We start from the raw sequence: 23,535 nt of genomic DNA on the forward strand, positions 1-23,535 counted from the left end.
GCATCATCCCTCATCTTTTCTCTTCACTCTCCCACACCCACTTCTGCTCTGCCTCCAGAACACACCAGGTCCTGCTCCCTCTCTCGGCCCCCAGCGTCTCTCCCCCACTCACGGCAGCAGCACCCACACGTTCCCTGGCTTCCAGGCTCGTCCCCTCCCTTCCACACAGCCAGAGGGATCTTTCTAGAACATAAATCACATCATCACATCATGCCTCTCCCTGCCGCCCTCCTGTAGCTTCCTCGTTGAATTTAGAACAAAATCCAGGTCTCTCATTCTGGCCTTCAGTGCTCGCTGTGCGATGAGCCCCGGCCAGCCTCTCAGACGCAGCTCCCAAAGCCTTCACCCCATCCCCTGCCCGAGCCCCCCACCCTTGCTGCTCCTCCAAGTCAGCGTGTCTCCAGGTTTGGGCCTCAGGATCCCTCCTTTCTTTTTTTTATTTTTTGGCTGTGTGACATGTGGGATCTTAGTTCATCGACAGAGGATCGAACCCGTGCTCCATGCAGTGGAAGCATGGAGTCCTAGCCACTGGAGTGCGAGGGAAGGCCCAGCGCCACTTTATACTCTTTGAAAAGCATTAAGGAACCCAGAGATCTTTAGTTTGTATGGATTATACTTATCCATATTTCAGCTATTGGAAATTAAAACTGAGACATACTTTTAAAATTTATTTATTTAAAAAATAATAATAACCCATCCTATGTAAAGCAATAAATAGTATAGTTCTTTATGAACTACAAGTCTTTTGCAAAACAAAACAAATAAAAGTTAATATTATATTTTTGCAAATCTCCTTAATATCTGGCTTAATAGAAAACAGCTGGGTTTTCTCATAGCTTCTTCTGCTTTCAATCTGTCATGCTGGCATGGACTCCGGAAAGCTCCTCTGCATCCTCCTGAGAGAATGAGTATAAAAGGAAAATGCCGTCGTCATCTTTATGAGAATTCTGACCCTGGGAGGCGCCCCCAGGGTTCCCCAGCCCACGCTTTGAGAACCACCGCCAAAGCTCACGGTGCTCTCTCCTGCCCCAGGGCCTTGGCCCTGCATGCTCCTCCCTAGATCTGCATGCGGCCACTTCCTGATGATCACTCAGGCTTCAGCTGCATGCCGCCTCTTCAGAGAGGCCTTTCCTGATCCCCGCTGCCCCCCTCAGCCCCGTCACATTAGCCTGCGTGGCCCAGCAGCTCTGTACCTGGCCGACATATTTGGGTACCCTCTCCCCCCAGGAAGAGTGTCACTCCTGCGGGGACCTGGAATGTCCCCGTCACACGGCGCCTTCATTCAGCCTTCACCGAGTGAGGAGTGAGCCTCCATCCTCAGTCTCTGCACAGCCTCAGGGCAGCGCCCACCTGTTGCCCTTCTCCCTGCGAGAACACTCGGGAGACAACGAGTTCCCGCAGGGGCCCCAGACATTGGGTAGTTTAAGCTGCGGCACTTCGGCAGGGGACACCAGGGAACTGAGACCCTCCCCCAGGTCTTCAGCGGCATCCCCCCGCCTCAGCTTCAGCTCTGTCACCGAAGCGAGTGAGATGCGAGTCCCGTCGGTTGCACGTCAGAGTCACCGCACTCACCTTCCTCAAAGAGTTTGCCAGAGGGCTCCTCGCAAGCCCGGCCCAGGTTGGCCTGTGATGCTGTGGCGTCCGTACCCGCCGTCCGGGTGTTGCTCTGTGTCCATCCCTTGCGTGGACTGCACTGTTGCAACATACCCCCTGCCTGGAGAGGAGTTGACAAGGGAAAAACCACGGCTGGCCACCTGCCCCGGGGTGGCTGCTGGAGGGGCTGGCTCGATCGTGACATGTCTCCTGCTGTTCTCTGCAGGCCCGGGGAGTTGTCACAGAGCCGTTTCTCTTCCCCTTTCAAAGCTCTATATGATTATATTTGATGAGCACATACCTTTCATTTCCTTGGATGAGATGTTATAAGTAGAATATAAATCAGGGCTAATAGGCGACTGGCCACTTCGATGTATTTTTCTTGTCCCATTTGGCTTTGAAAAAAATCACATATTCTATTTATTGGCCAGTTTTATGTTTATGGCTCTCGTCCCCACAGAATGTTCAGCTCCAGGAGTGCAGAGGCTGGTGAGCGTGCCTGGCCAGGGAGAGAGGGTCAGCAGTGGCCAGTGTGTTGGGTGGGCGGGCACATCCAGGTCTAGAGTCCAGCTCTGAGGTCAGTGCTCCATGGCTGGTGCCTTCCAGGACCCATTCCACTGACCTGTAGTGACAGCCGATTGCCAGAACCTGCCAAGAGGGGGTGGGGTATCCAAAACTAGCCCACAGGGCAGTCTTTCCATGGACACTCATGGACCAGCAGACCCCAGAGCAGAGGCTGTTTCCAGAAGTGACCCCGGGCATCAGAGGGCAGTGGCCTCCAATCTGAGGGCCAGGGCTCTGGCCTCCCCACGCCAACCAAACCCCCTCTTCTGGGCTTCTTCTGGCCCAGGGGCTGCTCTCAGGCATACACCTGGGGGTGGGGGCGGGGGCTGATGACAGACCCCCACAGTCCCTCTTGGTCGGGTCCTACCCAAGCCCTGCCTAATTCTTACCCAAACAGAAGGGCTCTAGGGCCCAACTTGTTGGGGGATTGCAGTGGGACACAGCCAGGCACGTTGATGCCCACTGGCGCTCAATGATCGGGGCTCAATGACGTATTTGAACAAAAGTGACCCTTCCCCAGCTGAGGACCGTCAACTGCCCTGGACCAGTCTTTCACCTCCAGGGAGGGTCTGTCCGCCTCTTTCACTGTCCTCCACCCTGTTTAGGGTAGTCTTGCGCCATCTGGCCCCTGTCCACTTTCCACAATCAGCTCCTCTCTCTTCTCTGTCCTGGGCTCTCTTGGCGGATAATACAGCCCAGCATCTCAGTCGCGCTGGCTTTCTGTCTGCACCTCCTGAGCGCCAGGCGTGTCCCCTTAAGGACCACTGTCCTCACACTGCCCTCTGGCTAGAACCAGGAACCCTCTGCGAGCCTGGTACCTTCTCAGCGTTCAGGGTCCTGCTCGAATTTCTCCTCAGAGGCCTCCCCAGGGGCCTCAACACCCGCTGCCCCAGTCCCACCCCATAGAGCAGCTGGCTTTTATTTATTCTATTATGGTGAAATTCATACAGCATAAAACCAGCTATTTGGAAAAACACCATTCAGTGGCATTGGTACCTTCACATTCTGGGCTACTAACCCCTCTGCGTGCATGTGTGCTCAGTCACTTCTGTCGTGTCTGACTCTTTGTGACCCCATGGACTGTAGCCCGCCAGGCTCCTCTGTCCACGGGATTCTCCAGGCAAGAATACTGGAGTGGGTTGCCATGCCCTTACTCCAGGGGATCTTCCCGACCCAGGGAGCAAACCTGGGTCTCCCACGTCCCAGTCGGATTCTTTACCATCTGGCCCACCAGGGAGGCCCTTCTTTAGCTGAGAATCATGTTTTGGCAGTGCATCCACGTTGTGGCATGTGTCAGAGCTCTGTTCCTTCTCACGGCTGAGTTATACCCCATTGTGTGGCTGGACCCCCTTTGGTGCATTCGTTCTTCCACCTGTTGGCAGCCTTGGCAGCAGTCTCCACCTTTGAGCCAATGCAAATAGAGCTACTATGAGTGTGTGCGCGCCAAGTTTTTGTCTGAACACCTATGTTCAGTCTTTGGGGATTTCTACCTAGGAGTGGAATTGCTGGGTTGAATGCGAATTTAACTTTTTGAGGCGCAGTTTTCAGAGCCCTTCCCTTTAACTAAAGTTGCCCACTTGTCCTGTCCATCACTGTGCCATGCTAGTGTAAAAGGTTCTGAGGCCCTGTTTCAATTGCCCTCTGCGGTCAACACTTCATGAGCATAGAAGGTTCTGGGGCCCTGTTTATACTGCCCTCTCTGGTCGACACTTCGTGAGCATAGAAGGTTCTGGGGCCCTGTTTCTGTTGCCCTCACTGGTTGACACTCCATGAGCCAGTCGGTGCCCGGTGAGCAGGAAGCGGGCGAGGCTTGGTAGCTGGAGTTTGGGCTGGGTCACTGCTGCCTCTCTCACCCCCAGGCCGGGCTTCTGCCCCGGTCAGTGGGGGGCTCAGTGTGCTGGCAGGAGGGTCAGCTTTTCTCCTTTCCTGTCCTGCTGGGTTCGGGGCACCATCTGTCTCTGCGTAAACATTGAAATCCCTGAGCACAAGGGCAAGTGCCGAACCTTCCCCAGGTGTGATCGTTGTCAAAGGCAAATAAACCAGCCTTATCAGTCCCTGACCCAGAATACTTAATAGTTCTGTGGAAAGGCAGCCTCGTTCCAGGACCAGCCTTTGGCAGCTGAGTAACTGAAGAAGAATGCAGGATCGCAGTGCGCCTGGTGCCAGCCCAGCTGACCACAAAGCCTGGAACTGTCATCCAAAAAAAAAAAAAAAGGTGTGGGGTGGGGCAGGAGAAAACAAATCTTTGTTTAATTCATAGACCTCAGTTCTGACTTCTCCCCTGGGGAGAACGTACTAGGTGCTAATGTCATCTCGGGCAGTGTTTCCCAGAAACTCCTTTTTTCAAGCCTGTTATTTTTCTTGTTTCCGATTATAAAACTGAAGCCAACTCTCTCCTTCCAGCTCCCCCAAGGCGGGGGGGGGGGGGGGGGTGGTGCGGAATACCCTTTCTGGAGTCACATGGGAAGGAGAGCAGCCCCCCACCTCCCTCCAGTCTTCCCAGCCCCATGTTAACCCCTCCCTGCATCAGAGACCCCAGCCACTGGCTTGGTGAGTTACAGAGAGTTACAGAAACTTGAATCTGACCTTGAGGCCCATTTTTTTTTTTTTTTGAAGCAAAACATAATTAAGCTGCTAAACACTTTATGCAGGACTCTCAACTGATCTTCCTCAGAAAGAAGGTTTTACCACTTTCCTGTTCTGCATGTAAAGAAGCCACCCACACGCCCAAGGTCACACCGATATGTCTTCCTCAGCAAGGCTTTGAACTCAGGTCTGCACCAGTCGGACCCTGAGCCCCCCACCACCAGACCCTTTCATTCCTGACTCAGTTTTGATGCTCCCAAAGTGAATTCTCCCCACCCTAGGCCTCAGTGGTATCGGACAAAAACCGTATCGTCAGCTCCAACCCTCAGCATGTTTTGGACAGAAAAGTCATCCATTTCTGGAAGTGTGGGGTACAGTTTAACCGGAAGCATTAACTGTGCCCGGCATTTGAATGCACTGACTCTGCCTTCCGCACAGCTCGGAAGCATTAACTGTGCCCGGCATTTGTACGCACTGACTCTGCCTTCCGCACAGCTCTGGAAGCACTAACTGTGCCCGGCACTTGTATGCACTGACTCTGTCTTCCGCACAGCTCTGGAAGCACTAACTGTGCCCGGCACTTGTATGCACTGACTCTGTCTTCCGCACAGCTCTGGAAGCACTAACTGTGCCCGGCATTTGTATGCACTGACTCTGTCTTCCGCACAGCTCTGGAAGCACTAACTGTGCCCGGCACTTGTATGCACTGACTCTGCCTTCCGCACAGCTCTGGAAGCACTAACTGTGCCCGGCATTTGTATGCACTGACTCTGCCTTCCGCACAGCTCTGGAAGCGAGTGTCCCTTCCCCTGTTCCTCCTGTGCCTCTGAGACCTGTCCCTCCACTTCTGCCTCTGAATACCATCTTCTTGAAGGCTCAGATGGTCAAGAATCTGCCTGCAATGCGGGAGACCCCGGTTTGAGCCCTGGGTTGTGAAGATCCCCTGGAGAAGGGAATGGCAACCCACTCAACTATTCTTGCCTGGAGAATTCCATGGACAGAGGAGCCTGGTGGGCTACAGTCCATGGGGCCACAAAGAGTTGGACACGACCAAGCGACTAACACTGGGCATTGGTGATGGCCGAGCAGCTTCACCTGATGGCTCTGCCACCTGTCTCTAAGTGAGAGGTCGGGAGGGCAGAGGTCAGGAGAGAGGGGACTCTTGGGGGCCCTGGCCCAGCCAGCACGCTCCTATCCCTGTCTTCTCTGTGACACACCTGCTCCTGAGTCCACCCGCTCCAAGCCCACCTCCGCTGGACAGGGGACAAAGCTGCAGGGCTGTGATGCAGAAAGCCACCCTTCTCCCAGAGTCACTGCTTCCCTACCAGGCTTGGGGTCTGGGTTGCTCAAGGCCATCCTCATACAAATTTGCTCCTGGTCTACCATGAATAAAAACGCAGAAACAAGATTTCAGAATCCTGCCTGAGCAAAAGCAGCAGGATCTGCACTTCTTTCAAAGCTGCCTGGCAGATGTTTCTAAGAAATCAGCCTTGGAGTGGCTGGGTCGAGGCGTGGGGCCCCTGAGCCGAGTCCATGGGGTCCCTTCTTGCCAGGCTGCTTCTCGGAGCCCACAGGGCAGCCGTGAAGAGGGAGCCTGAGGATACTGTCAGGCTGGGAGCACCCACAAAGGAACCACATCCCCGAATCTGGACACCAAGGTTCCCTTCGCTGGAATGTGCCCTGCTCCCCCCGCCACCCCGCTGAAGACTCTTTCCCCAGAGACACACCAGCACTTGTCTGAGGAGCCTTCTTGTGAAACACACACCCCACAGGCAGTGCCAGCCACTGGGCCCCAAACAAGCTTTTCCTGAGAGGTGGCAGCTGGGATGAGAAAAGAGTTCCGAAGAACTGAGTATTGCCTCACTGCTCGGGGTCATTACCCACCTCAGACACTGAAGAAGGCGAGTGCCCTGGGGACGTCAGCCGATGACAGTGTGTCAAGGAGCAGGTTGCAGGCAGAGAAGAGCTTGGGAGCCCAGGCATCAGGTTGTAGGAAAAGGCCAAAACCCCAGCTTCACGCTGCCTTTTGACCTTGGTGACGCCTTGGAATGTTCTGTGGGCTTAGGCGGGCCCACACAGGGCAGCCTCACTGGCAGCATGGGACAAGAGGCAAGTGCCAGGGCGAGGCCCAGCTGCTCAGGGGCACACCCATCCCTGCTCCCAGAACGCGGCTCCTGTCGCTTCTCGACTCCGGATTTCTTAGTTGAAGTGAAGCACGTTTATGGCAGCACAATCGGAAAGCTGGAAAAGTACCAAGGGAAGATAGAATGGCCAGGGTCCTGCCCCATTGTTCTTTCTGTTTATCCTTCGTGCTGTTTCTTTTCTCAGCAGCAGGGCTTGCCCAGGTGAGTCCTCAGAGGAGATGGCTTAGCACAGCCCCGGAGCAGACAATCAGGTTCAAGTCCTGGCTCCACCTTGTCCTCATTACATGGCCTTGGGTCAATTAGTCACCCCTCTGGGCCTGTTTATTCATATGAAAAATGGGGATGATGCATAATAGTGTGAATGTACTTAACACAACTGAACTGTACACTAAATAATAGTTACGATGGTACATTTTATGTTATGTTAATTTTTTTGTTGTTGTTTAGTCGTTAAGTCTGACTCTTTTCAACCCCATGGATTATAGCCCTCCAGGCTCCTCTGTCAGTGGAATTTCCCAGGCAAGGATATTGGAGTGGGTTGCCATTTCCTTCTCCAGGGGATCCTCCCGACCCAGAGATCAAACCCGCATCTCCTGCTTTGGCAGGCAGACTCTTTACCCCTGAGCCACCAGAGAGGCCCTGTGTTTGTTTTACCACAGTTAGAAAGATAAAAGTAGGGATGGAAATGTCTCCTACCTCATTAGGCGCCTGTAAGCGTAAAAAGAGTTAATTCTCGTAAGCGCTTGGAACGAGGCCTCCACACAGGTGCAGTAAAAGTTACCTCCATGTTTTTTATGGTCGTTGTTATAAGCCAGGGCTGACCCTTCGGCCCCCAAATGATAAGTTCCCTTTCCACACTTTAAATCAGTTTGCACAAAGTTAATAATCCAGGAGCCCCTTCTACTGTAAATAACAAGCTGTGTAGTCATGCAGAGTTGCTCGTTTCAGAAAGGCTTTTATTGGGTGCTGATAAAACACCAGGGCAGAAAGTGCTTCCTCCTGCAGAAGGACTATAAGTATTATGGTCACATGATCTGCCTAAGATCCCACAACTATTGGAAGGACTGATGCTGAAGCTGAAGCTCCAATACTTTGGCCACCTGATGCGAAGAGCCGACTCATTGGAAAAGACCCTGATGCTGAGAAAGATAGAGGGCAGAAGGAGAAGGGGATGACAGAGGATGAGATGGTTGGATGGCATCACCGACTCAGTGGACATGAGTTTGAGCAAACTCAGGGAGATAGTGAAGGACAGGGAGGTCTGGCGTGCTGCAGTCCGTGGGGTCTCAGAGAGTCAGACACGACTGAGTGACCAAACATCAACAACAATCACAGCTCTTAGAGGCAGAGCCAGGACCAGAGATGAACAGAGACCTGTCCCCTGCAGCCCTGGTCCCAGCACACTCCGGCACATCTGTGACACTGGTGGATCATCAACTCCACACCTGCCCGAGCGGGGCAGTTCCCGCTGAGCCACACAACAGCCCTGGGTGGCTGGCCCCTGTCCTCCGTGTGCAGATCAGGAAACCCAAGCTCAGAGGCGAGGAGTGTGCCTGGCCTGTCTGCTTCCCACTCCATGCACCCCCGTGTCTTCAGTCCTGAAGACTGTCTGCTGGCAGAGCATCACTGGACCGCGTGTGCTTGGGGAACCCTGGGGACTGTCACTGTCACTGTGTCCCGTTTCAGGAGCACAGAAACCAGCAGAGAACACGGGTGCAAATCTCTGCATCTACAGGAAAGTCCATAACTTTATTTGAAGAAACTTTCTAAGCCTTTTTCTATCAGCGTTTCTTTTTTGCAGTCCTTTGTTTTATCAGCTGTAAGTTCTTATTAGTGGACAAGTGATAACAAATGCAGAGGATCGAAGGCTCATTTGTGGGATAAAAACCTAGAAACTGAGCAGATTCTAGCCCTTCATTTCATCTGTGAATTGGAAAAAGACTACTTTGATTTGAATTCTTTTTTTTTTTTTTTTGGCCTTAAAATGTCCCTGACTAGCTCAAGGAACCCCAGGGCTCCCCTGGGACAGGGTTTGAGAATCACTTTACCACTTCCCAAGAACCAGTCACAATGCCCACCTCTGGATCCAAGAGGGTGAGGTGCCAAGTCAGCAGCATTGCTAAGTGTGCGGACAGCTGGGAGAAGAGTTGTTAATTCACAAGGACCTGTGAGGCTGGAGAAGAACCAAAACAGAAAGTGGGGACCAGACGCAGTCACAGCACTGAAGGTTCAGAGGGGCTTAAGCAATTGGGTTTTCCACGTGTCCTCTCCTCCCTTCTATGCCCTAAAGTCTTTGCGACCCATGGACTGTAGCCACAAGACTCCTCAGTCCTTGGGATTTCCCAGGCAAGAATATTGGAGTGGGTTGCCATCTTCTTCTCCAGGGGATCTTCCCGACTCAGGGATCCAACCTGGGTCTCCTGCGTTGCAGGCCGATTCTTTACCGTCACAGCCACCAGGGAGGCCCCTATGCCCTGAATGGCCCCCTCAAAGCATGGCAGCTCCTAGGGACCAAGATAGGGGATCACCAGGAGAAGGAACTGGGGAGGGGGCAGGTGAGGGAAGAACTGGCTTTTTTTTTTTTTTTTTTTTTAAAGGATTTTAAAAATTCCAAGGAGTTACATGACAAATACACTAACTAGGTTCAGGCAAAAAGCAGGGTGCTTTCTGAGGTCTTCTGTGAGTCAAATAAATACTGAGCATATAGAGAGGACTAGATGGGGGAGATGGACTTATAAACAGGTTGTGCAAGACTCCCCTGGTGGTCCATTGGTTAAGAATCCACCTGCCAATGTGGGAGACACAGGTTCGATCCCTGGTCCGGGAAGATCCCTCATGATATGGGGCAACTAAGCCCGTGCACTGCAACTACTGAGCCTGTGCTCAGGAGCCCGTAAAAAGAGAAGCCGTCACGATGAGAAACCCGCACCCCACAGCTAGAGAAAGCCCGCGCACAGCTGCAAAGAACAGCGTGGCCAAGAATAAATAAGCAGGTTGTGCAGAGCAGAGAGGCAGGTGTAGGGGGGACAGCGCGTGAACGAGCAGGTGACACTGAGTGGCAGGGCCGTGGGGAGTGACGGGACAGCCTGGAAAGCTGGGCGGGGTCAGATGGTGAAGGCTGCTAGCAAAAGAGGGTTGGACTTTTGCCCTGGAAGCAGAAGGGAAGGTTGTCAGCAAGGGGAGCGATGAGTCAGGAGGCTTGGGTTTTGGTCGACTGGAGTCTGGAGGGCAGGGGTGAAGGGGGCACAGAAGGGACCCCTCCCTTGGCACTGACCTCCGGAGCAGTGCGGGCTGTGCCCATTTTGTGAATGAGAACAGGCCTCTCTGCAGAGGTGCCGTCTTCCTCTGCTTGGGTCATGTCCTTTTAGTCTTTTTTTTTCTGGGTATTTATACACTATACTGAGCTTCCCAGGTGGCACTAGTGGTAAAGAGCCTGCCTACCAACTCAGGAGACGTAAGACACACTTGTTCGATCCCTGGGTCAGAAAGAGCCCCTGGAGGAGGGCATGGCAACCCACTCCAAGATTCTTGCCTAGAGAGTTCCACAGACAGACAAGCCTGTCGGGCTCCAGTCCACGGGGTCGCAAAGAGTCGGACACAACTGAAGCGACTCAGCACACACACACATGCTGTACTTGTAGCACAGTATTATATTGCCTCTTTTTTTTTTTTGTAACCTAAATGAGTGCTATTTCCACTCAGTAATGTCTTGCATTTGTTTTATGTGGGTTCATAAGAGCGCCCTCATTCATTTTTGACTGCTGAGGAGCAGTCGGTCTCGTAGGCAAACCACTGTTTATTTAACCAATCTCCCATTGATGGATGTTTAGGTTGTGGCCAATTTTTTTTTTCTATCCTTAACAAATAAGAGCGCCTCCACGCCCCCTTGCACAAGGATTTCCCTGGGGTAAGAAACATGAAGCGTGTCTAGAAGTATCTAGGCTGTGGAACAAACAGGATCTGGTGACCAATAAAAGTGTGTGGGTGGAGGACAAGGGTGATACCTTCAGGCAGAGTATCCAGGAGCCTTGGTTTCTCTCGGAATGTTCTCTGTACCTTTTTTTTTTGGCTGCGCTGCGCTCACTGCAGCACACGAGGGCTTCTCTTGTTGCAGAGCACGGGCTCTAGAGCATGTGGGCTCGGTAGTTAGGGCGCTCAGGCTTCGTTGCCCTGGTTATGCATGCGCATTTAACAGGGGTGTCTCCATGATCCCCGCTTCTAACCCAGCACCGTCATTGCTCGCGGACGTCGTTCTGTGCAGGAGGGCTTCAGGAGCTGTGTTGGTTGGAAAGTTTCCCAGGGGCTGGCAGGGGCCTCCAAGAGCTGGCCCACCCGTGGCTTGGCTTGTCGTCTCAGACAGAGTGTGACGGCATGACGGAGCCCCCAAAGGCTTCTCTCCAGGCACCCCTGCTGAGCGTCCACCTCTCTGTCATACTTTTCTCTGTAGCCAGCATCCCATGACCAAAATACAGCTTCCTTTATTTGTGGCTCTCCAGCCGTGGCATTTTGTATAAATGTGCTTTTTTCCGAAAACACACACAGAGTATTATTGAATGTTGTTTTTTTTTTTTTTTTATAAGCATCTCAGATCCCCGAAGGGCCAGAAGTCAATATTATCCCAGGGTAACGGGAATGGCTGTTTTGTGACATCTTTCATACTGAAGCAGCCTGCTTCCTTAAAGCCCCAAAGTCATCAGGAAAGCGGTCCAAGCTCAGCAAATGGGGTCTGATGAGTTGTTTTCCTCCATCCCCATCTTTGCCCGCTGTGAACTCAGGTCCTTGAAAGCCGCAGCCTTACAACGCGGTTCGAGAGTAGACACTTCAACCGTGTGACATACTTATATGCCATACTTATATGTCACCGTGTGACATACAAGTTCGGCTGGTGCTTTACAGTGACTCCCCCCAAAATATTTGCGAGTTTATAAAAACTTCAGATACGTGGTGTGTGCGGTATATGCTTCTAGCATCACAGGCTTTTTTAAGGCCCCAGGATAAAAGTCCCTTTTATTGAATGCCAACTATGTGCGAGGCACCAGGCCAGTTGCTTTACAGAAAACCAGGAGGTAAATATGCGAAAACCGTCTTGTGACTAATCCCGCTTTTGCAGCTGAGCGAGCAAAAGTCAGAAGCAGCATCACCCGCGCCTCGTCCCAGAAAGACTGAGCCTGGTTTCAGACTCCTGCTCTTTCTACCTGCTTCCTGAGAAGGAGGTTATTGCCCGCTCGGTGTTCTTTCCTTTCCTGCTAAGTTGACTTCAAGCCTCTGTGGCGCTTCTGGGGTAAAACTGTCCTTTGTTGTGGCTTTCTGAGCGTGTTACCTTCCTCGGCTACACTTGGGCCCAGATGCTGAGTCCCACGCACCCTCCAGCCTCATGAATTGAGCAGGTCTGCATCAGTCTGATGGAGTGATTCTCCCCCAGACACCTCCCCCCACCCCACCACACACACTGTTTTAGTAAAGTGGAGAATGTTCTGAAATAGCTGACATTTATAAAGTCTCGGGTGTTCTGGAAAAATGCTTTTTGTGTGTGTGCCAGGTTTCCTGCCTGATGCCCAAGGGAGGTGGCCACTGGCTCAGAGCAACATCCAAAGCACCCAGTAAGAGTGCCCGGGCCTGGGGGAGGCCACGGCCTGCTCATTGTCCCCTCTCTGAGCAGAGAGCAAAGGCAGAAAGCACCCTGTACCCACTCCTGGCCCCGCTGGGTCAGCAGGGGGGCATCCCGGGCTGGCCGGGTACCTCAGGAAGCTGCTGGCCTCAAGTCACTTAAAGGCCACCAGCATTGGAGCTCCAGCATGTGCCACCATACTGTTCAAACCGGCCACATTCCCTGCCAGGGAGCCACTGCCACAAGGAAGTTAGGGGCACACATCCTGGAGCCGACCCCCTTGGGTTTAAGTCAGCGTCAGCTGTGTGATATCAGGAAGTTCCTGAGCCTCGGTCTTCTCTTCTGTTAAATGGGGCTGATGACGGCACCCACCTCACTAGGGCCAGAGCCCAGCTCTATGGGTGCCTCCCACTGTCCAGATATTTCAGCAACTAGGGGAACCAGAGGGCTCAAGCAGCCCGCCCTGAGCTCCCCTTGCAGGGCAACTGACCCAGCTCCTCCAGGCCCCTCCGTGGGGCATGTGCAAGTATTCTGGCTGGTGCTCAGGGCATAGGGAACCTGCCCTGATAGAGCCACCAAAGACAGAGCCCCCGCAGGAGTGCGCACTCTTCTAGCACCTCCTGCAGCAGACAGCCGCATCGGGGAGGCACGCACAGAAATGGGGTGATGGTTGTGGGCAGTCACTTCAGGACCCGTAGTCGAGGGTAGAGGAGAAGGTCGCCCAGGCGGCAGGGCCAGGCCTGGGAAGGGCGTGTGGATTTCATTCTGCGCCTCTGGGGGGCACTGCACTTGATTACACGTCTCTCCGAGCTCATGTGGCTGCTCAGTAGGAAATGGATCTGAGAGAGCAGTGTGGGGGCCATTGGGGTCCACCCAGGAGCCAGGCCCCAGGCCGGTGGGGGTGCACCCTTGGCGAGCATGGTTAGTGACACATTTGGGTGCAGCTTTCCAGGTCATGACAGTCTGGTCCTGAGGATGGCACTGTCCTCATACATCGTGCGGCAGCTCGGGACAGGCAGAGCGTTCCCCATGGCTGATCTCAGTCATACCACGTGGGGAGGGAGATAGAGAGACTGAGGCTGGAGAGGCTGGACAGGCTGCCCGCCAGCTGGCACCTCCGAGGAGCAGTTGCATGCTTTGAGCTCTGCCCCTGGAGCCCTCCTGAGGCTGAAATGTCTCAGTGGCTCAGGCACCACTGAAGGGAGATTTTTGAGGCTCCCCCACGTTGCCAGCCTCAGGCCAAGTGTCTCCACAAACAGGGGTCACAGCAACCTGTGGAGGAAGGCTGCCCCCACTTAAAAGATGGGGCTCAGAGAGGTTGGGCAGTTGGGCTCAGGTCACACGTGGCACCTGGGGTGGCTGACCACTCCGAGGCCACCTCACCCCCACGGTCTGCTTGGTCCGGGGTCCAGGGATCCTGCTCAGGGCTTGGGGGTCTGAAGAAATTCTCGGCCTCACACTGGGGGAGTCAAGAGTTGGAAGCTGAGACATGATCTCAACCCACACGTGGTCTCCCCTCACACGTGGCTCCCGGCTCCTGTTCTCACTTCTGGGCCAAGAAGGGTTTTCTGAGCATGCCTGTCAGAGCCCACTGATAAATCAGGCCTGAGATGCCTGTGCTTGGCGGGCAGCACTAAGTGGCTGTCTAAGTTTCCTCAAGCCAGTTGACATTTGCCCAATAGGTGTGAGGTATCAACAGCTTTTTCTCCTGCTTTCTATAGCCCTGGCTGGCTTTCAGCCAGAACTCTTTAAAAAATATATAATAAGGTGCTGACCTGCAGTGGAAAATGTTGGTGTACCAGCCAAACGCAGGAGCCTCCGCAGTAGAGAATAAAGGGTCCGCTGGTCAAGGGTAAATTTAGAAACCTTCTGGAAAGTTCTGGGGCTGGCAGAATATAGTGAAGCCCTGGAGCGATGAATGTCTGGAGACTTCTTCAGCTCTTTGCCTTCGCGGAGCCACAAAGATGGAGTTTGGTGAAAGCAATGGAGTTCATCTTTTCATTCATTCCTTTGTTCTACAAACATGTATTGAGCTTCCTCTGTGCCAAGCGCCGTGCTTGGGGCAACAGCCATGAGCAAACCAGACATCCATGGCCCTGCCACATGGAGCTTGCAATCTTATAAGAGGAGGCATTATACATAGAATCATACCAGTAAATAACTGGCTGGTAACAGGAAACCTGGCCTTCTCTAGTGGGAATCAGGGAACCCCTCCCTGAGTAGATGGTGTGCATTGACCGTGGAAGGTTTCACTGGACACACTGGATGAGGAGGCGAGGTGTTCCCGGCAGGAACAGCATATGCGGGCGGTGGAGTGCGGGCCCAAGTCAGGAAGCAGCTGAGCCTCAGTGAGGCGGGGCAGGCTCCCCCGGCTCCCCGTCAAGGGCCACCTTCTGTGCTTCGCGCTCGGCTCCTCGCATGTTCATGAATCCGTGATCTCACCTGCAGAACCCTCTGCGGAGAGGCAGGCACATGCTCATTTTGTGTTTGAGGTTTTCTGAGGCTCAGGGTGGCTGAGGAACTTACCTGGACCTGCACAGCGAGTCAGCAACACCAGTGTCCATCCTCCTTCTGCCGACTCTGACCCTGGCCCATAGCCTCACTCTCTGTGTTCTCAGTTTTACTGTGTGTGTTTTTTTTTTTTAACTTTTTATTTTGTATCGAAAGTAAAAGTGTTAGTCACTCAGTCGTGTCCGACTCTTTGCAACCCCATACGCTATAGGCCACTGGGCTCCTCTGTCCGTGGAATTCTCCAGGCAAGAATACTGGAGTGAGTTGCCATGCTGTTCTCCAAGGGATCATTCCAACCCGGGGATCAAACCCAGGTTTCCCACATTGCAGGCAGATGCCTTATTGTCTGAGCCACCAGAGAAGCCCCAGTTTTGTATTGACATACAGTCAACTAACAACATTGTGAGTTTCAGGCGAACAGCGAAGGGACTCAGCTATACATATACATGTATCCATTCTCCCCCAAACTCCCCTCCCAACAGGGCTACCACATGACATTTTTACACTTGATCTCTGTTCTTTGTTATTATTGATATGGGTCAGGGGCCTGCCAGAAGGCTGAGAATCGCATAAGTAAAAAGCCCATTGGAGAATTCCCTTTAAGTTGCTGACCTAAAATCTGCAAACAGCTGGAATCCCAGAACTGTGCCTTAAAGTGTCTCCTGTCCCCAGCACGTGACACTTTCTCAGCATACCACTTGGTTGAATGACTCAACCTCACTTCACCCACCTTAGAGTCTACGCGTCCCTAAATCTCAGTTTCTTGTCCAAATGATGCATAGCGGTGCCATCCCCGAGGAGCTGAGCTCAGTGTCCAGCTTTGGGGGGTGTCCCTCCAGCCTCAGGCTAGAGTGGTCTCATCCTCCCGCTGTGGCCGGGGTGGCAGGGCCTCCTCCACTCAACACAGCCTTCGGGTCAGCTCCTTTACTCCTCCAGGCTGGTGGGCTTGTCCTTCCATGGTTCCCTACCTTCACGACTTCGGTGGGACAGCCAAGCAGGTGATCAGGAAGGCAGTCCACCAGCAGTCCACCAGCAGTCCCTGCTCTCAGCTGGAGAGGCGCACAGGCCCTGCCCCTCGGGGCCCAGGGCAGAGGCAGAGCTCTTTTGGAAGCACAGAGTCCCAGCCCAGCAAGCTCTTCTCCACCTGAGGTCCTGGGTCGAGCCAGCCTACCCTGGGGCCCTCCACCCTGGCTGCGTGTTTCTAGAATCGCCTTGAGAGCATCTGAAAAGCCCCACTGTCCTTGCCCAGTGCAGCCCAGTTAACACAGAGTGAGGAGGGACTTCCCTGGCTGTGTGGTGATTAAAACTCTGCACTTCCAATGCAAGGGACATGGGTTCGATCCCTGGTCGGGGAACTAAGACCCCACATGCCATGAGGCACAGCCAAAAACAAATAAAAGCAGAGTGAGGAGAGGGTCACTGGTGCTTGCTGAAGCTCCCTGGCTTATTCGAGCAGCCACCCAGTCTTGAGGACACTGTCAGAGATGAAAAGATCTCCCTGAATTTCGCTTAATCGACTTTACAGAAGGGTTCTGAGTAACCACTGGGGTCAGATGCTGTGGCCTGATTGTCATTCCTTTATTAATCCTCAGACATACACTGAGCATCTACCATGGGGCTCACACTGCCCGGGGCCTGGCATGACCCACGTCCATTCGCCATGGACCTCTCCCTCTGCCTCGATCCTCTCCCGGAGATGGATTGACCGCTGGGCAAGCCGCTCAGTCAGGGGCTCTCCTCCATCGGAGCAGCTGCTTCTTGGCCAGTTTGAGAGAACAGGGTGTTCCAATATGGGAGCAGGATATATTTGGCTCCCTGGACCCAGTTTCAGGAAAGGGCAAGTCTTCAAGCTTGTCCCACTTTCAGGAAACCATTTGAGCAGTGCCCTGTGCCACGGTCTGCCTAGGCTGGGGAGTGGAAGGTTCTAGATGGGCCCTGCCCTTGAGGAGTCACGGGGTCCTGGGGAAGACAGTGCCTCACCTGATATTACTACGTAATGTGTGACCATGTGGGAGTCCAGGACATGGGCGCCGGCCTGCCCAGAACGGGGAGGCTCCTGAAGGAGGTCTGGACAGGTGGGCCAGGCTAAATGCAGGGCATCCCGGGCGGGTGGCAGGACCCGGGCTGTGAAAACCTTGGTGCACATGTGCGTCTCTCAAGCACCCTACGCCGTGTGGGCAGCAGGAGATGAGGCCATGTGGGCCTGACCCCTGTGCCGTCGACCATCCTGGGCTTCATTGGAGGCCCAGGGGAGCACTGATGGGCTTCAACCAGGGGGCTAAAGGCCGCCCTCTAGATGACCACACCCAAGCCTCGGAGGAGGAGGACAGCTGTTCGCAGGGGTTGGCCCCAGGCTGGGCTGCCCATGAGAGCCCATGAGCCACACTTGGCTGGAGGAAAACACGGCCGAAAACACGTCCTCACGCAGAGCAGCTGCAGACCAAACCACTTGTCCATGCCGGGGCCAGAGCTCCCAGCCCCCAGCGCTTCTTGGGAAGTGCAGCCCCAATCCAGTCCCCTCTCACCCCGTTTCCTAGGCCAGGGATTCGCTGACTTTTATTAAAGGGGGTGTGGTCTCTGTCAGAACCTGACCCTGCCTGCAGCTTAGCAGGACAGTACACACGTGTGCAGACGCCCGCGATAAGCCACACTTCACTTATGAAATCAGGCCCATGGGCCAGCCTTGGGGCTTTGACCTTTCGGGTGTTGTTTGCTGCCTCCTGACCTTGGCCGCCTCTCTCCTTGGCCAGTTCCGTGTCTCAGCACCTCTCCAGAGAGGTTGTTTTCAGGTGTGAAGTAAGACCATGTGTGGCCTCTGCTTGAGTCCGTCCCTGGCTACCGTTTTGCTCAGAATGAGGGCCAGATTCCACTGTGGGGTCTCAGTGGCCCCTGAGACCCCACACAGTCTGCTCCTCCCAAGACTGACCTGCCTCTTCCCGCTGCCCCCGGCCACTCCATGGCAGCCGCACGGGCCCCGGCTGAGCCTCCACTGTGCCAGGTGCCCCTGCCTTGCAGCCCCTGCACTGGGTTGGCCTCTGCTCAGAACACTCTCATCCTAGGTACCTGCCTGGCTCTGTCCTCTGTCTTGTTCCTCAGGTCTCACTGTCTCAGAGGTTCTTCCCTGACTGTCCTGTGCCCGCTCCCAGCCCTCCAGAAGCCCCCTGCCCTGCTTAACTCTCTTCCTCGAACTCACTCCCTCCCATCAGTTTGTGTCTTCATTGCCTGCCCACTCCACCCTCCCCAATCCCATCCCATCCCATCATTGAACTGTAAGCGCCAAGATAGCAGACATTCTGTATCATTTACTTATAAATGCCCAGCTCCTGGAGCCCATATAGGCGGTGCTCAGAAGGCAATGGCGCCCCACTCCAGTACTCTTGCCTGGAAAATCCCATGGGCGGAGGAGCCTGGAAGGCTGCAGTCCATGGGGTCGCTAAGAGTCGGACACGACTGAGCGACTTCACTTTCACTTTTCACTTTCATGCACTGGAGAAGGAAATGGCAACCCACTCCAGTGTTCTTGCCTGGAGAATCCCAGGGATGGGGGAGCCTGGTGGGCTGCCGTCTCTGGGGTCGCACAGAGTTGGACACGACTGAAGTGACTTAGCAGCAGCAGCAGCAGCAGAAAGCATTGGATGGATGGATGGATGGAGCCAACAAGTCTTCGTTCTCTATCCCTTTACACGCTAGACACTGTTTGCTGTGGACTCAGGTGGCCGGAACACACCCCTTCCTTCAGAGCTGCCAGGCCCTGTGGATGCTCTAGGTAGTCCAGCACTGCTGATCGTGATCGGGGCCCTGAAGGGACCAGCCGAGAGCTGGGACAGTGAGCAACGATGGGATCTGACCTGGGCAGGAATCCACCTATTTAGGCACCCACACGGATGGGAGGGTCACTGGTGCCTGGGCCCACAGGCTGCCCAGATCCTCAAGGAATAAAAACATTACTATCCTCGTGACACCTGCTGCCAGTTTGGCTGGACACACAGTTCCCCTTTGTCATCAGTTTCTGCTGTGGCCAGATAAGTGGGGCACAAGGTCTCAGTTCCGCTTCCCAGCAAAGGTGTGTAGCCCAGGCTCCCAGCCACAGTGCGGGTCCCCTCCCCTCTTCCGCAAAGAGCAGGAGGAATTGGACCCAGGACATTTTCCTGATGAACTCTGTTGGAAGAGATAGTTCTTGAGTCCAGACCTGATGTGAAGAATAAATTTTTTATACTACTCTCAGAACAAAAGGGAGAAGCCGGAGCGGGAGGTTCTTGAAAAGACTGGGTAATGGGCTCATTTCAGCATAGTTGGGGATACATGTGTTTGTAACTCCCAAGTTAATTCACAACTAGTTACACAGGGGATGAAAATGTTCTAAAATTGGTTTTAGTGATGGTTGCATAATTCTGAATAGACTAAAAAATTACTGGATTATACCTTTAATGGTCTTCCCTGGTGGTTCAAATGGTAAAGAAACTGCCTGCAATGAGAGAGGCCTAGTTTTGATCCCTGGATTAGAAAGATCCCCTGGAGAAGGGAATGGCAACCCACTCCAGTAGTCTTGCCTGGAGAATCCCATGAACAGAGGAACCTAGCGGGCTACAGTCCATGGGGTCACAAAGAGTCAGACACGACTGAGCAACTCACACACACACACACACACACCTTTAAATGAGTAGATTATACAGTATGTGGTTATACCTCAATAAAGATGTTGTATTTTTTTGACAAAGTTTTATTGATTGTTTTGAACTCTTTCTTCCTTTTGGTTTTTGCCCTCGAGGTTGGTCCAGTGGTTTGTGTAAGCTTATAGGGTGAGATTTGTGCTGAGTTTTTGTTTGTTGTTTGTTTGTTTGTTTTTTCTCTGATGGGCAAGGCTGAGTAAGGTGGTAATCCTGTCTGCTGATGATTGGGTTTTTATTTTTGTTTTGTTTGCTGTTTAGTTGAGGCGTTCTTCACAGGGTGCTACCGGTGGTTGGGGGTGATGCCGGGTCTTGTATTCCAGTGGTTTCCTTAGTGTGAGTTCTCACCGTTTGATACTCTCTAGGGGTAGTTCTCCGGAGAAGGTGATGGCACCCCACTCCAGTACTCTTGCCTGGAAAATCCCATGGATGGAGGAGCCTGGTAGGCTGCAGTCCATGGGGTCGCTAAGAGTCGGACACGACTAAGCAACTTCACTTTCACTTTTCCCTTTCATGCACTGGAGAAGGAAATGGCAACCCACTCTGGTGTTCTTGCCTGGAGAATCCCAGGGACGGGGGAGCCTGGTGGGCTGCCGTCTCTGGGGTCGCACAGAGTCGGACACAACTGAAGTGACTTAGCAGCAGCAGTTCTGTGGTCGTCTAGGGTCTTGGAGTCAGTGCTCCCATTCCAAGGGCTCAGGACTGGATCTCTTCCTATTGAAGAGGACAGGGAACTGAAGTTGTGAACGGCAGAAACAGCATTGGTGGCAGGCAGTCCTTGACACTGGTCCTTTGGCTATGAACCTTTTCTCAGTTTTTGTAAAGATCTATCGAAATGATTGTAAAAGCGCAATATGATCTCTGAAATGTTACATAAACATGAGAGACATCTCCACCCTGCTTTGAAGTCGGTAATTTGAGTGCAGACTACCAATCCAAAAGGCCTGATTTTTTTTTTAATTTGGCTGCATCGGGTGCTAGTTGCGGCACATGAGATCTTCACTGCGTCATGTGGGATCTCTCCTCGCACCTCACAGACTCTAGCTGTGGCTCGAGGGCTTAGTTGCACCATGGCATGTGGGATCTTTGTTCCCTGACCAGGAATCGAATCTGCGTCCTCTGCATTGCACTGGACCACCAGGGAGGTGTTGTTTTTTCGAAACCAGTTCTAAACTATTAGGATGGTCACAAAGCTGTCATCTTTTCCTAACGACCAGATTATCTCATTTGTGTCCCATTTAATTATAAAACACTCCTATTTATGCAACATTTTCCTTAAAGCAATCCAAACGTGAAAAAAAGAAATTGGAACCTGCAGCACGTTCTGGGATAATTTGGAAACCTTGATGCAATCCAGACTCACGTGGCAGCTTCCCCCTTCCCTAAAATGTGCCTTTTTCCATTTCTTTTTGACTTTGAAGAAACGACTCTGTTCTTGCTGGTAAAACAGCCGCCCGTTCCCTTTTCTTTCCTGTAAATCATGAGATAAGTTTGCATTTCATACCTTTCCAGAAATCTCTGTTGATTGTGGTCTGACCTCAGAATCACTACTTCTGGGAAAGAAAGTAGGTATTAGAATCACTGCTGTGAGCTTTTGTTGAAAACCTCTGAAGTTATGTCTGTGTTGTGACCCCTAGACAGAAAACAGGTGAATTCTACCTCCAGGTCACTTCCTGGTGCTGGGTGATGACATGTCAGCCGCTCCATCCAGCTCGCTGCAGGGACTTTTAAAAAATTTTAAAGTTATTATTTCTTGGAGATGATTAGGGCTAGAGTGCTCCTCTTTCTGTGTTGTCAAAACTTCCAGGGGGCAGGGTCTGGAGATAAATGCTTGGAGTCATTCCTGGTGCTATAACTTAATAAGGCCAGCTCCCGTTAATTGAGCAATTGCTTTATATCAGCCCCTATGCTAAGCATTGGGCTTCCTAGGTGGCGCTAATGGCAAAGAACCCACCTGCCAATGCAGGAGACATAAGAGACACAGGTTCCATCCCTGGGTCAGGAAAATCCCCTGGAGGAGGGCATGGCGACCCACTCCAATATTCTTGCCTGGAGAATCCCCATGGACAGAGGAGCCTGGTGGGCTACAGTCCATAGCATCACAAAGAGTTAAGTGGAAAGAGTTAAGTGCTGCACGACTGCAGCAACTTAGCACACATGCATGCTAAGCATAGCTGTATGTATTCTTATTTATTTTTTAATAAATTTATTTATGGCTGTGCTGGGTCTTTGTTGCTGCAAGAGCTTTCTCTAGTTGTGGAAGCAGGGGCTCCTCTTCGTTGCCGTGCGCAGGCTTCTCACTGTGGTGGCTTCTCTTGTTGCAGAGAATGGGCTCTAGGGCGCGCAGGCTGCACGCCACGTGGGCTCAGTAGCCACAACTCCCAAGCTCTAGAGTTCAGCCTCCATATTTTTGGCACACAGGCTTAGTTTCTCCGCAGCATGTGGGATCTTCCCCAATCAGGGATGAAACCCTTGTCTCCTGCACTGGCAGGCAGATTGTTTACCACTGAGCCACCAGGGAAGCCCTATATTCTTTTTTTTTTCTCTATGAACAGTCAACTCAGATGCTTCAATGACATTTCCTTTTTCTGTCTCTCAAAGGTAATAACCTTGTGAGAATTATTCCAATGATTGACTACCTAATTTTCCACCTAACTGTTGTGTTTTCATCTCAATTCATTCTAAAGGAGATTTAAATGATGAACATCATGCACATACAACACAGAAGCATAAAATACAATTAATAAAACAAAAGAGGCTGTGAAGAGGAAGACGGTAATTGGAATCTGCTTCACTTTACTACACTTTGTGTAAATTTTCTTATGCCAGCACTTTAATAACAGGAAAAAACAGCTCAGTACCTTTAAATATTTTATTGACAATATTAATATACTAATGTATCAAGATATTTTCAGGCAAACAGATACATATGACCTTAACTCATGATTTCTAATGTACTGTAGATATTATCATGATGTAATGTTGTACATTCTTTTTGTTTAAAACTCTGTTATTGTCCTGAATACCTTCCACCTTTGCTCCACATACACACAACTTTGTGTTATATGGTACAACATTAAGATAAAAGAAAAATTTTAGTTAGCAGGCACCTTAGAGATATGCTTGAAGTAGAAATGTGGTATTTTCATCTGTGACACCAGCAGGACCTGAGCTGAGTCCGTGAGATGCGATTCAGATTTATCTACAAAAGTGACTGTTTCAGTACTTTCAGCCCCGTCTTAAAGACACCATATCAATGACTGCCAATTCCATCAGAGGGTTCTTTTAACAAAATTATAAACCAAAATATTTCCTCACTTAAACAATTTTATTTATGGTAAAGTTTCCAGAATTTCTTAAATCTTGAAATCATCCACAAAGTACTATTTTGTGCTTAGATTAAAAATGTATTTCTTATAAGAAAATGTTAAAATATATACCATTAGGCAGTATTGTTATATTTTGTTTAACACAGTATAATCAAAGGATTAAAGAGAAAATCAAAACAGTTGAATATACATAAAACTCCTTATAATTTATTTACATCTATTCTAGTGTTTTAAAGAAAAAAAATAAAGCACTAAACATCAGAGATAATATTTTGATAAGCAATATGTATTAAAAATATGTTAAGCGTTGCAACAAACTACCTTTCATAAACTGCCCCTATAAGAAATAGTGTCATTGGGACTATATATCTAAAGCAAATATGAAGGAAAAGAAGAAAAAAAGAAAGTATAAATTGCAATAGTGACTTTTTAAATACACTTTCTTATAAAGTGAAGCCCTCTATTCTTATTTAATTCTCACAGCAATGCGTGAGGAACAGATTCTTTTCCTCTGTATCGCACCTAGAGAATCC

The 23,535-nt window shown here is 51.6% G+C and overlaps 1 protein-coding gene and 1 long non-coding RNA gene across 8 annotated transcripts in view; one reads left to right on the plus strand and one right to left on the minus strand.

The window, feature by feature from the left end:
• CLEC16A (C-type lectin domain containing 16A) overlaps positions 1 to 23,535 on the plus strand; it is a 234,824-nt gene that overhangs the window by 177,907 nt on the left and 33,382 nt on the right. The gene's annotated exons all lie outside the window — the stretch shown is intronic.
• On the minus strand, positions 656 to 7,144 carry LOC101907141 (uncharacterized). 3 transcript variants are annotated; one of them, XR_003032644.2, is made up of 4 exons: positions 3,377 to 4,347; positions 1,895 to 2,241; positions 1,573 to 1,714; positions 656 to 896 (listed from the first exon to the last, which is right to left on the minus strand). It is a non-coding gene; the product is annotated as an uncharacterized lncRNA (long non-coding RNA). The 3 variants fall into 3 exon arrangements; XR_009492829.1 differs by lacking the exon at positions 3,377 to 4,347 and adding an exon at positions 6,628 to 7,144 and having other exon boundaries at positions 1,573 to 2,241; XR_009492828.1 differs by having other exon boundaries at positions 1,895 to 4,347.

Source organism: Bos taurus, chromosome 25 (assembly GCF_002263795.3).
Source record: "Bos taurus isolate L1 Dominette 01449 registration number 42190680 breed Hereford chromosome 25, ARS-UCD2.0, whole genome shotgun sequence".
NCBI lineage: Eukaryota > Metazoa > Chordata > Mammalia > Artiodactyla > Bovidae > Bos > Bos taurus.